The sequence below is a fragment of the Heterodontus francisci genome, unplaced genomic scaffold (genome assembly GCF_036365525.1).
Source record: "Heterodontus francisci isolate sHetFra1 unplaced genomic scaffold, sHetFra1.hap1 HAP1_SCAFFOLD_51_2, whole genome shotgun sequence".
In the NCBI taxonomy this organism is placed as follows: Eukaryota; Metazoa; Chordata; class Chondrichthyes; order Heterodontiformes; family Heterodontidae; genus Heterodontus; species Heterodontus francisci.
The window spans coordinates 6,725,839-6,741,488 of record NW_027141369.1 but is presented as its reverse complement, the minus strand read 5'-3'; the positions used below and the strand labels follow the sequence as shown (position 1 = coordinate 6,741,488).

Below are 15,650 nucleotides of genomic sequence, written 5' to 3'. Positions count from 1 at the left end.
GGAGTGATGCAGCAATGAAGATGGAAAAGAGCATTGGTGCCGATGACACAGCCTTACTTGACCCCAGTTTGCACTCGGATTGGGTCAGTGATAGATCCGTTGGCAAGGATTACAGCTTGCATGTCGTAGTGCAGTATGTTTGAGGAGGACATTCCATAATCCCTCTCGGTTGGTAGAGTCGAAGGCCTTTGTCAGGTCAGAGAAGGCTATGTATAAAGGTTGCTGCTTCTCCTTACATTTTCTTGAAGTTGTCTTGCTGTGAAGATTATGTTCACTGTGCCTGTTGATGGACAGAATCCACATTGTGATTCCAGTAGGAGTTCTTCAGCCACGGGGAGGAGGCAGTTGAGAAGGACTCTTGTGATGACCTTCCCTGTGGTGGACAGCAGGGATACCCCTCGATAGTTAACACAGTCGGTCGTGTCAACGTTTTTTAAAGATGATCACAATTACCGCATCACGGCGATCCCCTGACATGCTCTCCTCCTTCTAGATGAGGGAAATGAGACATGTATTTGTGTCGAGTGTTTCTCTGCCATATTTTAGAATTTTGATGTGAATTTTATCTATTCTGGCAGTCTTATTGTTTTTTAGCTGTCCATCTCTAGTATCATGTGTGAATGTGGGATTCATTCTGTACCTGTCACTCACTGGTACTTTGTGAAAGTGTGAGATACATTCTGTATCTGTCAGTCTTCGGTATTGTATGTGAGTGTGGAATACATTCTGTCAGTGGCACTGTGTGTGAGTATTTGATTCATTCTGTCAGTCTCTGGAATTTTATGTGATTTTGGACTTAGTCTTAATCTGTCAGTGGTTCTGTATGTGTGGAATTCAAGGTATATCTGTCAGTATCTCAGTGTGTGTGTGAGTTCATTCTTTATCTGTCAGTCTGTGGTGATTTATGTGAGTTTGGCAGTCACTGAATCTGCCAGGTACTGTAGGAGTACTTGAGAATGATTTTGTATGTGTCAGTCTTTGCTACTACATAGGAGTGTGGGATTAATTCTGTATCTGTCAGCCTTTGGTAGTGTGTGTGATTGTGGGATGAATTAATTCGCAGTCATTGGTGCCCAGTATGAATGTGGAAATCATTCTGTAAATCAGCCTGATATTGTTCTGTGAGGGTAGAAATCACGTGTATCTTTCGATCCTGGGTGCTGACTGTGAGCATGGGATTCATTCTGTACCTGTCGGTGGTACTGTATCTATCTGTGGGATTAATTCTGTACCTTTCAGTCACTGGTATTGTGTATGAAAGTGGGATTAATTCTAGATCCACCACACATTGGTTGTGTGTGTGTGTGTGTGTGTAAGAACATAAGAAGATACGAAATAGGACAGGAGTAGACCATTTGGCCCATCAAGCCTGCTCTGCCACTCAGTAAGATCATGGCAGTTCTGATTGTGGCCTTAAGTTCACTTTCCTGCCTGCCCCCATAACCATTGACTCTGTTGTAGATCAGAAATCTGTCTATTGCTGCGTTGAATATATTCAATGACACAGCCTCCACAGTCCTCTGGAGAGCAGAATTCCAAAGATTAACAACCCTCTCAGAGAAGAAATTCCTCCTCATCTCCTTCTTGAAAGAGCGACTGCTCATCTTTATCTCTGGCCCCTAATTCTACAATCCCCCACAAGGAGAAACATCTACCTGTCCAGCCCACTGAGAATCTTACAGGTTTCAATAAGATCACCTCTCAATCTTCTAAACTCCAGTGAGTATAGGCCCAGCCTGCTCAACTTTTTCTCATAAGACAATCAAACATCCCAGCAATCAGCCGAGTGAACCTTCTTTGAAGTGATTCCAATGCAAGTAAATTCCTCCTTATTTAAGGAGACCAAAACTGTTTGGGGATGGGATGTCACTATTGCCCTGTAAAGTTATGGCAAAACTTCCATACTTTTATACTCCATTCCCCTTGCTAAAAATGCCAATTACTTGTGATACCTTCATGCTAACATTTTTGTAATTCATTTACCTGGACACCCAGATTCCTTGGTCCAGCAGCATTCTGCAGTCTCTCTCTATATAAATAATATTCTGTTTTTCTATTCTACCTGCCAAAGTAGACAATCTCACATTTCCCCATATTATGCTCCATCTGCCAAATGTTTTCCCACTGACTTAACCTATCTATATCTCTTTGCAGACACATTTTGTCCTCCTCACAACTTTCTTTCCTACCTATCTCTGTACCATCTACAAATTTGGCAACAATATACTTGGTCCCTTCACTCAAGTTATTAATATAGACCATAAATAGTTGAGGCCCCAGCACTGTACCTGTGGCATTCCATTAGTTACAGTTTGCCAATCTGAATATGCTCCATTTATCCCCACTCTCTGTTTTCTGTGAGTTAGCCAATCCCATATCCATGTGTGGATAGTTTTCAGTTTGTATCTGTCAGTGCCTGGTACTCTATGTGAGTTTTGGACTCTTTCTCAATCTCTCAGTGCTACTATTTGTGTGTTAGGTTGCTTTAGATGACTCAGGCTGAGGTACTGTGAGTGAGTGCAATAATCAACCTATAGTTTTCAGCATCTGGCACTGAGCATGTGTTTCAGCATCACTTTATCTGTCAATATCTGGTCAATATCTATATATCATTATATAACCTTCCATCCCTGGGACTGTTTGCAAGTCTGGATTCATTCTACATAAAATGTCAGCACAGCAACAGGCCACTGATGTGGTTGGTTTTAAGCAGACAATATGTTTGAAGTTTTGCCAAGTATTAAATATCTGTCACTGTGAACATAATAGTGAAAGATAATGTGTCTTTCAATCTGATACAGGATTGATGTGCAAATGTAACTCAGGCAGTACTAATCAATTTGATCAGTGCCATTCAGTCTGAGGGAGAATCTTGGACTTGTGTGTAAAATGAGCTCAGTCTGGAATTGTACAGTATCTTCCATCTGACACTATGAGGTTTTAGGACTGGTATGTAATTTATAGCTCAGACTAAACTCATCATATTTATAATGTATCTTTTAGTTTCACAATCCGGGTGAGTTTTAAACTGGAATCTGAGTTTGTATCTCAGGTTATACTATATTTCAGAATCTCTCAATCTGATTATGCACTTGAGATTTTGACTTGTATCTAATGTATATGTCTGGACACATTATGGGAATTAATACTGATAATAAACTCATAATGACCTGTGTAAATATTGGATCTCAGAAGATGTTTTTTTTTTAGAATTAGAATTAGAATTAGAACATCACAGCGCAGTACAGGCCCTTCGGCCCTCGATGTTGCGCCGACCTGTGAAACCATCTGACCTACACTATTCCATTTTCATCCATATGTCTATCCAATGACCACTTAAATGCCCTTAAAGTTGGTGAATCTACTACTGCTGCAGGCAGGGCGTTCCATGCCCTTACTACTCTCTGAGTAAAGAAACTACCTCTCACATCTGTCCTATATCTATCACCCCTCAACTTGAAGCTATGTCCCCTCGTGTTTGCCATCAACATCCGAGGAAAAAGGCGCTCACTTTCCACCCTATCTAACCCTCTGATTATCTTATATGTCTCTATTAAGTCACCTCTCCTCCTCCTTCTCTCCAACGAAAACAATCTCAAGTCCCTCAGCCTTTCCTCGTAAGACCTTCCCTCCATACCAGGCAACATCCTAGTAAATCTCCTCTGCACCCTTTCCATAGCTTCCACATCCTTCCTATAATGCGGTGACCAGAACTGCATGCAATACTCCAGGTGCGGTCTCACCAGAGTTTTGTACAGCTGCAGCATGACCTCGTGGCTCCGAAACTCGATCCCCCTACTAATAAAAGCTAACACACCATATGCCTTCTTAACAGCCCTATTAACCTGGGTAGCAACCTTCAGGGATTTATGCACCTGGACACCAAGATCTCTCTGTTCATCTGCACTGCCAAGAATCTTCCCATTAGCCCAGTACTCTGCATTCCTGTTACTCCTTCCAAAGTGAATCACCTCGCACTTTTCTGCATTAAACTCCATTTGCCATCTCTCAGCCCAGCTCTGCAGCCTATCTATGTCCCTCTGTACCCTACAACATCCTTTGGCACTATCCACAACTCCACCGACCTTAGTGTCATCTGCAAATTTACTAACCCACCCTTCTACACCCTCTTCCAGGTCATTTATAAAAATGACAAACAGCAGTGGCCCCAAAACAGATCCTTGCAGTACACCACTAGTAATTAAACTCCAGGATGAACATTTGCCATCAACCACCACCCTCTGTCTTCTTTCAGCTAGCCAATTTCTGATCCAAAGCTCTAAATCACCTTCAACCTCATACTTCCGTATTTTCTGCAATAGCCTACCGTGGGGAACCTTATCAAACGCCTTACTGAAATCCATATACACCACATCCACTGCTTTACCCTCATCCACCTGTTTGGTCACCTTGTCGAAAAACTCAATAAGGTTTTTGAGGCACGACCTACCCGTCACAAAACCGTGCTGACTATCTCTAATGAACTTATTCTTTTCAAGATGATTATAAATCCTGTCTCTTATAACCCTTTCCAACATTTTACCCACAACCGAAGTAAGGCTCACAGGTCTATAATTACCAGGGCTGTCTCTACTCCCCTTCTTGAACAAGGGGACAACATTTGCTATCCTCCAGTCTTCCGGCACTATTCCTGTCGACAATGACGACATAAAGATCAAGGACAAAGGCTCTGCAATCTCCTCCCTAGCTTCCCAGAGAATCCTAGGGTAAATCCCATCTGGCCCAGGGGACTTATCTATTTTCACACTTTCCAAAATTGCTAACACCTCCTCCTTGTGAACCTCAATCCCATCTGGCCTAGTAGCCTGAATCTCAGTATTCTCCTCAACAACATTTTCTTTCTCTACTGTAAATACTGACACAAAATATTCATTTAGCACTTCCCTATCTCCTCTGATTCCACACACAACTTCCCACTACTATCCTTGATTGGCCCTAATCTAACTCTCATCATTCTTTTATTCCTAATATACCTATCGAAAGCCTTAGGGTTTTCCCTGATCCTATGCGCCAATGACTTCTCGTGTCCACTCCTTGCTGATCTTAGCTCTCCCTTTCGATCCTTCCTGGCTAGCTTGTAGCTCTCAAGCGCCCTAACTGAGCCTTCACGTCTCATCCTAACATAAGCCTTCTTCTTCCTCTTGACAAGCGCTTCGACTTCTTTAGTAAACCACGGCTCCCTCGCTCGACAACTTCCTCCCTGCCTCACAGGTACATACTTATCAAGGACACGCAGTAGCTGCTCCTTGAATGTTATTGAGGTTAATTCTGTAACTTTGAAACAGGAACAATGTGTCAGTTCTATGTGTGTTTAATTTGTAGCTGAGGTTGCACTATTGTGGGATTGACACACTGATAATTTGATAGTGGGTGAGAACTTGGACTGGGATTTGTGTATCTACCTGTCAGTGGTACTGAGTTGGGGTGACATGGAAACAACGTCTGTCTCTCCTGCTCTATTTGATTGATGGATTGAAAATGTGTCTCTGGAACAATTTCTGCCGTCTGAGACTGTGGAACTGATGTCCTGTCTGTGTCTCTGCGCTCTGTGAGTGATAATGTGCGGACTGTGTGTGAGAAGGAGCTGGTGACTCTCTTCCTTGTAACTTGGTGGAGGAAACATCACATTTATTCTGGTTCATTCAATTATTTGTCTGTTTGAACAAAAGTATGTTTGTAACTAAAATACAGGTGAGATCAAAGATACAGAGTTTTAATGAATTTAATCTCTCAAATAATAATGAGCCCCCACAAAGGAAGCCCAGTCATACAAATATTATCATTGTTTGACTGCATTGCAGTAACAGGTTCATCCCATTCTGTCTCCATCCCCCATCAACACAAAACCCGAGAATGGCCTCTCCCTTCCCCAACTCACTCCATGTTCCGGGACCAGTTCCAGCTCCAATCCGCCTCTTACAAACAGCCCCGCCTCCCCCTGAACTTGCCCCGGACTCGATGCTGATCTCTGAGTCAATCTGCGGACACGCTCCCAAAGCGATGTGCTGCTGGAAGGAGGCTGCTGTTTGCTCCCTTTCCCAGGGACCGGGATCTCTCCATTCGCGGCTGTTTTAAACCATCTTCTTCCGCTCACAGGCAGTGCTGGGGGAGGGGAGCGCTGGCGCCGATTTCTGCAACAATTCCGCAAACAGAAACATGGAAAATTTCCGACACAGAATGAGGCCATTCGGCCCATCATGTCCGTGCCAGCGCAAAGAGAGCGATTCAGCTTCATCCCACACTTTGTTGTTATTGGACAGTGAAGTGTGGAAACAGAAACGGACAGTCAGAATGTGGGGAGTTACACAAAGAGAATCTATTATCGGCACCAGGTGAGAAGTGTGAATACACATTTTAAACAGCGGCTGTTTGGTTTCGCTTGAACGGTTAGACCATGGGAGCGAGAACTGGAAATCTGACCTGTGTAAAAGTCCCTGTTCCTCGGTCAGTCCCATTCATGGCCCAGTGGATTGTTTCTGGATGTCATTTAATTGTTGTAAAACGGCCAAAGCCTCTGGTATGCAGTAGCTGGGGGCTGAAGGACTGCAGTGGAATCAGACACTGACTGTTTGTATTGCTGGGTTTCCTTTGTGATTGTTCACAATGATTATTCATTGAATAATTATTTTGGTCTCTCTTGTAACTTCCACCACACCTCTTCCTGAATTATAATAAATACTTTTTCTTTCTACAGGCAAATACTTGAAGGAAGCAGAATAAATATGCAGCCGGCTTCTCACACACAGTAAGTACAGTATCATTCAGAGAAAAAAGAGACATCAGTTCCACAATAACTGCCAGCAGTACCAGTCGGACTGGCACTGATCCCAAGTTCCAGAGACTAACAGTCAATCCAACAGTCACACAGAGCATGACAGACTGAAGTTGTTTCCATTTCACCCCAACTCTGTCCCACTGACAGGTAGATACATCAATCCCAGTCCAAAATCACATCCACTGTCAGATTGCAAGGCACTGTGTCACTCTCACAAGACAGCAGCCTGAACTACAAATTCAATGTCAGATAGAACAGACAAACAGTACCCGATTGTAAAGTACAGAATTAATCTCAATAATGTAACCAGACTGCAGACTGAGCTACATGTTACACACCACTCCACAAATCTCACAAATAGTCAGGCTGGAAGACACAGTATTAATTCCATTACTGCAAACTGAATGCACTGTTATCTACCAGGACATAAAACATATTGTAAAATGAAAGGACACAGACCTGAAATGTTAATTGTGTTTCTCCCTCCAAAAATGCTGCCTAAACTGCTGAGTATTTCCAGCATTTTTGTTTATTTCAGATTTCCAGCATCTACAGACTTTTGCTTTTATTTTAGAGCTAAAGAAACATTGCATTTTTTTATTTATTTAGAGATACAGCACTGAAACAGGCTCTTCGGCCCACCGTGTCTGTGCCGACCAACAACCACCCATTAAAACGAACCCGACAGTAATCCCTTATTCCCTATCACCTACCTGCACTTGGGGCAATTTACAATGGCCAATTTACTTTTCACCTGCAAGTCTTTGGCTGTGGGAGGAAACCGCAGCACCCGGGGAAAACCCACACAGACACAGGGAGAACTTGCAAACTCCACACAGGCAGTACCCAGAATCGAATCGGGGTCTCTGGAGCTGTGAGACTGCGGTGCTAACCACTGCACCACTGTGTCTTCTCGAGACACCCCTTGAGAAGTGAGACTTTTTGCCCAGAGATGGGGCTCTGTGAGGTGAGAGTGACTGCCCTTGACATCAAGGCAGCCTTTGACGTGCATGGCAACAAGGCAGCCCTAGAAAAACCAGTGTAAATAGAAATCAGGGCAAAATGCTCTGCTGTTTGCAGTCATACCTGGCACTAAGGAAGATGGCTGTGGTTGTTCAGGTTAATCATCTCAGTCTCCGGCCATTACAGCTGGAATTCCTCAGAGAGGTGTTCTAGGCCCAACCATCTTCAGCAGCTTCATCAATGACCTTCCCTCCATCACAAGGCCAGAAGTGTGGATGTTTTCTGATGATTGCACAATGTTCAGCACCATTCATGACTCCTCAGATACTGAAGCAGCCCGTGTCCAGATGCAGCAAGACCTGGACAACGTCCAGGCTTGGGTTGATAAGTGGCAAGTAACATTGGCATCAGATAAGTGCCAGGCAATGACCATCTCAAACAAGAGAGAATCTAATCATCTCCCCTTGATGTTCAATGGCATTACCATCACTGAATCCCCCACCATTAACATTGACCATTGGTTACCATAGACCAGAAACTGAACTGGACCAGCCATATAAATGCTGTGACTGCAAGAGCAGGTCAGAGGCTACGAATTCTGCGGCGAGTAACTGACCTCCTGTTTCCCCACATCCGTCCACCATTCACAAGACACAAGTCAGGATTGTGATGGAATACTGTCCACTTGCCTGGATGAAGGCAGCTCCAACAACACTCAAGTAGCCTGTTTGATTGCCCACATCCACCACCTTCAATATTCACTCCATTCACCACTGATGCACAGTGGCAGCAGTGCGTACCAACTAAAAGATGCACTGCAGCATCACACCAAGGCATCTTCGACAGTACCTTCCAAACCCAGAACCTCCACCACCAACAAGGACAAGGGCAGCAGATGCATGGGAACACGACCACCTGCAGGTTCCCCTCCAAGCCACACACCATCCTGACTTGGAACTATATCACCATTCCTTCACTGTCGCTGGGTAAAAATCCTGGAACTCCCTTCCAAACAGCACTGCTGGAATTCCTGCAGCTCAAGGACTGCAGCGGCTTAAGAAGGCAGCTCACCAACACTTTGTCAAGGGCAATTTGGAATGGGCAATAAATGCTGGCATAGCCAGTGATGCCTACATCACACTAACAAATGAAAAAAGTGAGGAAATAGTGAAGGGCTTTTATAGAATACACAGAGACACGTTTCCACTTGTGGTGTCTGAAACGAGCCAAAAATATAAAATCGACATTCATAAAACCAATGAGGAATTCATGAAAAATGTATTTCCGTAGTGAGTGGTTAGAATCTGGAATTTGCAACCACAGGGAGAGGTCGAGGCAAATAGTATTGATGCATTTAAGGGGAGGTGGAACAACTGTATGGGAAGAAAGGAATTGAGGGATATACAGAATGGGCTTTATTTTTGTTTATTTGTGCATATGAAGCAGGGTGGCTGGAAATATGTGTAGAGCATAGAGAAGTTGGGACGATCCCAGTGCAGTGTTTTGTCTAGATGGATCTGCCCAGAATACTTGTGATGCAGGAGCTGGGAGCTTCAGTACTTCAGTGGAGACAGATACTGACACTGGTTTTCATTTGTGGGTGTTTTTAATGATTATTAATTGCGAAATTAAATTCACCTCTTTGATATTTTGCACCTCCCCTGTTCTTGAGTTAAGACATATTTTTTCTTCATGCAGGCAAATACTTGAAGGAATCGTGATGAATGTGATGGTTGCTGCACTCGAGGCACAAGGAACAGTGCAGCCAGCTCCTCTCACACACAGTAGGTACATTATCACTCAGAGTACAGAGGGATAGACAGTTCATCAGTTCCCTAGTCTCAGACTGCAGAAGTAGTCAGGCCCACATTGATCCCGAGTTCCAGAGACACATTTTCAATCCAACAATCAAACAAAGCAGGAGAAAAATAAGTTGTTTCCATTTCACCCCAATTCAGTCCCATTGACAGTCAGATACATCAATCCCAGGTCAAAGTCACCCTCATTAACAGATTGAAATACAATGTGTCAATCTAAATATAATGCAGACTTCGCTATCAATTAAATATCAGATAGAATTGGCATACGGTATTGATTGAATGGCACAGAATCTCTTGTAATGCTGTACCCTGAGATTTAAATTAAATACCATACTCAAAGCTCACATCCATTCATGATAAAGGATGTTTAAACATCCCCATAGTGTCCCCTGAGATACAAGTTACATACAAGTCCAACATTCATTACAGTGAAAGTTTCTAAGGTGCTGAAAGATATTGTAACCTGAGACACAAATTAGATACCAGTTCAGAACTCACCCACACTGTGAAATGGAAAGATACAGAATCAATTCCATTAGTGTAGATTGATCTAAATATTATATACCATTCTAAAAACTCATACAATATCAAACTGAAATACAGTATCAATTCCATGAGTGTAGATTGATCTAAACATTGCCAGTCCAAAAATAAAACAGTATTAGATTAAGTAATGCTGATAGAAAGTGCAAACTGTGATGTAAATTAGATGCCTGAACTCACCCAGACTGCGGAATTTAAAAATACAGTCGACTGAGATACACATTATTTACCAGCCAAAAACATCTCAAACATTATCAGAGTGAAATAGATTATCAATTCCATTTGTGTAGACTGAAATCCACAGAACAAACCAGTAAAAAATCTCATACAGCGGTATGGTGGTTTTGTGGTGACATTACAGGACGAGTAATCCTGAAGCCTCCACTAATGGTCCAGAGAAACAAGTTCAATTTCCATTACAACAGCTGGGTAATTATAGTATCATAGAATCAAAGAAAGTTTAAGGCACAGAAAGAGGCCACTTGGCCCATCGTGTCTGTGCCAGATGAAAAACTTTCCACCCATTCTAATTCCACCTTCTAGCATTTGGTCTGTCGCCCTGCAGATTACAGCACTTGAATGTATATCCAAACTTCTTTTGAATGAATTGAGGCAGTGAGTTCCAGACCCCCACCACCCTCTGGCTGAAAAAAACTTTTCCTCATCTCCCCCGTAATCTTTCTACCAATCACTTTAAATCTATTTCCCGTAGTCACTGACCTCTCTGCTAAGGTAAATAGGCCCTTCACTTCAACTCTATCCAGGCACCTCAAAATTTTGTATGTTTCAATGAGATTTCTCCTCAGCCTTCTCTGTGCCAAGGAGAACAGCCTCAGCCTATCCAGTCTTTCCTCATAGCTGCATTTTTCCAATCCCGGCAACATTCTCGTGAATCTCCTCTGTACCCTCTCTAGTGCAATTACATCCTTTCTGTAATAAGGTGATCAGAACTGCATACAGTATTCATTGTGGCCTGACTAATGATTTATACAGTTCCAGCATAACCTCCCTGCTCTTAAATCTATACCTCGGCTAATAAAGGAAAGGATTCCATATGCCTTCTTACCACCTTATCGACCTGTCCTGCTACCTTCAGGGATCTGTGGGCATTTACTCCAAGGTCCCTCACTTCCTCTACACCTCTCAGTACTCTCCCATTAATTGTGTATTCCTTTGCCTTGTTTGACCTCCCCAAATGCAGCAACTCACACTTCTGAATTGAATTCTATTTGCCATTTTTTCTGCCCATCTGACCAGACCATGAAGATCTTCCTGCAGCCTACAGCTATCCTCCTTGCTATTTACCACACAGCCAATCTTTGTGCCATCTGCAAACTCATACCCCCTACATTTACATCCATGTAGACTACATCAACTGCACTACCCTCATCTATCTTCCTTCTTAATTCTTCAAAATTTCGATCAAGTTGGGCAGACAAGATCTTCCCTTAACAAATCCATGCTGACTATCCTTGATTAATCTGTGCCTTTCGAAGTAACATTTTATTCTGTCTCTCAGAATAGATTCCAATAATTTGCCCAATACTGATGTTAGACTGACTGGCCTGTAATTATTTGGTCTCCCTCAATCCCTTTTTAAACAAAGGTACAACGTTAGCAGTCCTCCAATCCTCCATCAGCACACCTGTATCCAGTGAGGTCTGGAAAATGATGATCAGATCTTCTGCAATTTCCTCTCTTGCTTCTTTTTAACAGCCTGAGGTGCATTCCATCCGGCGCTCGTGATTTATCAACTTTCATATATACTAATCCCATTAATATGTCCTGTCTCCCTCTGTATGAATCACATCCATACTTCACACCCCTCTTCCTTATCTACAATATATGCATCTTCCCCCTCTTTTGTGAAGACAGATGCAAAGCATTTATTCAGAACAATGTCAGCATCTTCTGCTCTACACATAGGTTACCTTTTTGGTCTTTTCTGTGCCCTACTCTTTCCTTATTTATCCTTTTACTCTCAATGTATTGATAAAACATCTTTGGGTTCACCATGATTTTGATTGCCAATATTCTTTAATGCTCTCGCTTAACTTTCCTAATTTCAATGTTGATTTCCCCCCTCCACATTCTATACTCCTCTCGGCTTTCTGTAGTATTCAGTTCTCTGTGTTGGGCATAAACTTTCCTTTACTGCCTTATTACACCCGTAAACTCCTTGACATCCATGGGGCTCTACATTTGGCCTTCCCACACTTTTTCTTTGTGGGAACATGTTGACTCCGAACCCCTTGAATCTCCCCTTTGAATTCTTCCCACTGCTGTGACACTGATTTACCGTCAAGTACCTGTTTCCAGTCCACTTTCGGTATATCACTCTTCAGCTTAGTAAAGTTGGTCTTGCCCCAACTGAGAACTCTAACTCCTGTTCTGTCCTTGTCCTTTCCATAATTATATTAAAACTGACTGAATTATGATCACTACCACCAAAATGCTGTCCCACTGCCACTCCTTCCACCTGCCCCTCTTCATTTCCTAAAACTAAGTCTAAAACTTCACCCTCTCTTGTTGGACTTGCTACATATTGGCTAAAAAAGTACTCCTGAATGCACCAAAGAATTCTGCTCCCTCAATTCCCTCTACACAAAAAGTATCCCAGTTAATGTTTGGGTGGTACAAATCCCCCACTGTTACTGCCCTATTGTTCTTGCACTTCTCAGCGATTTGCCTACATATCTGCTCTTCCATCTCCCTCTGACTGTTCAGGGGTCTATAGTACACTCCCAGCAGTGTGATTGCCTCTTTTTTGTTCCTCAGCTCAATCTATACGGTCTCATTTGATAAACCTTCCAACATATCATCCCTCCTCACAGCTGTAATAGTTTCTTTGACCAAAATTGCCACTCCCCCTCCTTTTTTATCCCCTTCCCTCTCACGTCTGAAAACCCTGTAACCAGGAAAATTGAGCTGCCATGCCTGTCCCTCCTTTAGCCATGTTTCTGTAATAGCTATGATATCATACTGTCATGTGTCTAACTGTGCCCTGAGCTCATCTGCTTCATTTGCTATACTCCTTGCATTGATTTAGATATCCTTGAGCACTGCCAACATTTTTTGTTTTGAATTTTCTAATCAGTGTTTCCTCTCTCTTCCAGACTCCATTAATTTTCTGCCTGCCATTTTTATTTCTGATTTTGTCCCATCTGACTCTACCTTCCAGTCCCCATCTCCCTGCCAAACTATCTTAAACCCTTCCCAACAGCACTAGCAAAACATCCTGCAAGGAACTCCGTCCTGGCTCGGTTCAGGTGCAACCCGTCCAACCTGTCCCAAAAATCTAAAGTCCTCCCTCCTGCACCATTTTTCCAGCCACACGTTCATCTGTCTTATCCATCTATTCCTGTACATTCATCTTTCTTATCCATCTATTCCTGTACTCACTTGCACGTGGCACTGGGAGTAATCCGGAGATTATTACTTTTGATGTCCTGCTTGCTAATTTCTTACCTCACTCCCTAAGTTCTGACTGCAGCACAACATCCTTATATCTACCTATGTTGTTGGTTCTGATGTGGACTACCACTGCTGGCTGTTCACCCTCCCCCTTCAGGGTGCTCTGTAACTGCTCCATGACATCCTTGACCCTGGCACCAGGGAGCCAACACTCCATTCCTGGATTCACGTCTGTGGCCATAGAAACACCTGATTGTTCCCTTGACGATTGAATCACCTATCACTATGGCTTTTCCAGTCTTCCCTGTACTCCCCTTTGCAGCTGAGTCACCCATGGTGTCATGGACTTGGCTCCGGCTGCACTCCCCAGGTGAAGCATCATTGTCCTCTGTATTCAGAACTGAATACCTGCTGGAGAGTGAGACGCACTCGGGGTGTCCTGCACTACCTGCCTGATTCTTTTTGACTGCCTGGTGGTCACCCATTCCCTCTCTCCCTGCATACACTTAAGCTGTGGGGTGACCACATCTATAAACAAAGAACAGTACAGCACAGGAACAGGCCATTCGGCCCTCCAAGCCCGCGCCGATCTTGATGCCTGTCTAACCTAAAACCTTCTGCACTTCAGGGGACCGTATCCCTCTCTTCCCATCCTATTCATGTATTTGTCAAGATGCCTCTTAAACATCGCTATCTTCCCTGCTTCCACCACCTTCCCCGGCAGCAAGTTCCAGGCACTCACCACCCTCTGTGTAAAGAACTTGCCTCGCATATCCCCTCTAAACTTTGCCACTCTCGCCTTAAACCTATGTCCCCTCGTAACTGACTCTGCCACCCTGTGAAAAAGCTTCTGACTATCCACTCTGTCTCTGCCACTCATAACTTTGTCAACCTCTATCATGTCGCCCCTCCACCTCCATTCTCAGTTTTGGGAAAAATAGAGTATATGACTGTATCACTAAGTAGGAAAAGTTAAAATATGTTGTGACCAGTGGAGAAGTGCGATGAGAATAAACAGATCCTCCTCTGATTTCAACGACGCAATCATTTGTGATCTGGCTCTGTAGCTTAGTTGGTTAAAGCACCTGTCTAGTAAACAGAAGAGACTGGGTTCAACTCCCAGCAGAGCCTTATTTCACATTCGTGAGATGCTTTAGAAGTTTCCTTATCAATCATTTATATCTCTGTTTTGTGAACTTGAACTTGGAATTCAAATTACATGATGAATTTCAGTCACAGGAGAAAACAGCCTTTGTGAAGGATGTGAGTTGGGAATGGCTGTTCCTCCTTGTCCAGAAATTCAGTGCTGATACGCCAAAGGCAACTTCTTTGATACAAATTTGTTCATGGTTACATTCAATCTGGAAAACAGCTCGACATTAATCTCACTGAAGGAAAGTGTGACTGCGTTGTATATTTCAGAGTGTTTGTGTCGTTATGTGTTGCTTTTAACCGAGACTGGGGACATGACGCAAGTGGGAGGGTTGATCCGAGGTTTGGAATATTTGTCAATCAGGAACAAGAAAAATCAAAGGAACCAAATAAGAAAACCTATGTCTCGTGGCTATTGAGAGACGGTGAGAAGATATTAAACTTTGTTCCATTCAATCCGGCTGCGATGAACTTTGAATTTTTCCGCCTTTTATAAACATTATTTGAAGGGTCTCTGTAACAATGTTCAGTGTTGATGAGAGTGGGGTCTGGGTGAGCAGCTGCTGAGTGTGACAGGGTCAGGACTGGATGCAGGAAGTGCTCTGACACACACACTCTCTCTCTCTCTCTCTCTCTCTGATGGCTTTGAGGTGATTTTCAAGTGTTTGAATAAATGAAGGAAGTTCCCTCCACCCATTTGTTTGGACAGACAGTGTGGTATAAGGATGTAAAGGGTTAATGCTGAAGACAGTGGGATCAACCCCTCCCACTGTCAGAGTGGTGATGTAACAGTCACATGAGATGAGGTTTGGGAGAAGAGAGAGCAGCACCAAAGATGCTAGCTTAAGAGGTTTGATGAATGTGTATATAGTATTGTGTAAATTAGAAAAGAGTTCTTCGTTCTTTCAGCAGGAAATGTGTCCAGAAAATATTCAGGAGTCGGAATGCAGATATTAACTCCA

General features: G+C 43.2%; 1 non-coding gene across 1 annotated transcript; it reads left to right on the top strand.

Annotated features, from left to right (window-relative positions):
• The first annotated feature begins 14,593 nt into the window (after positions 1 to 14,593).
• On the top strand, positions 14,594 to 14,667 carry trnat-agu (transfer RNA threonine (anticodon AGU)). Its single transcript has one exon. It is a non-coding gene; the product is annotated as a tRNA-Thr (tRNA).
• Positions 14,668 to 15,650: the final 983 nt, after the last annotated feature.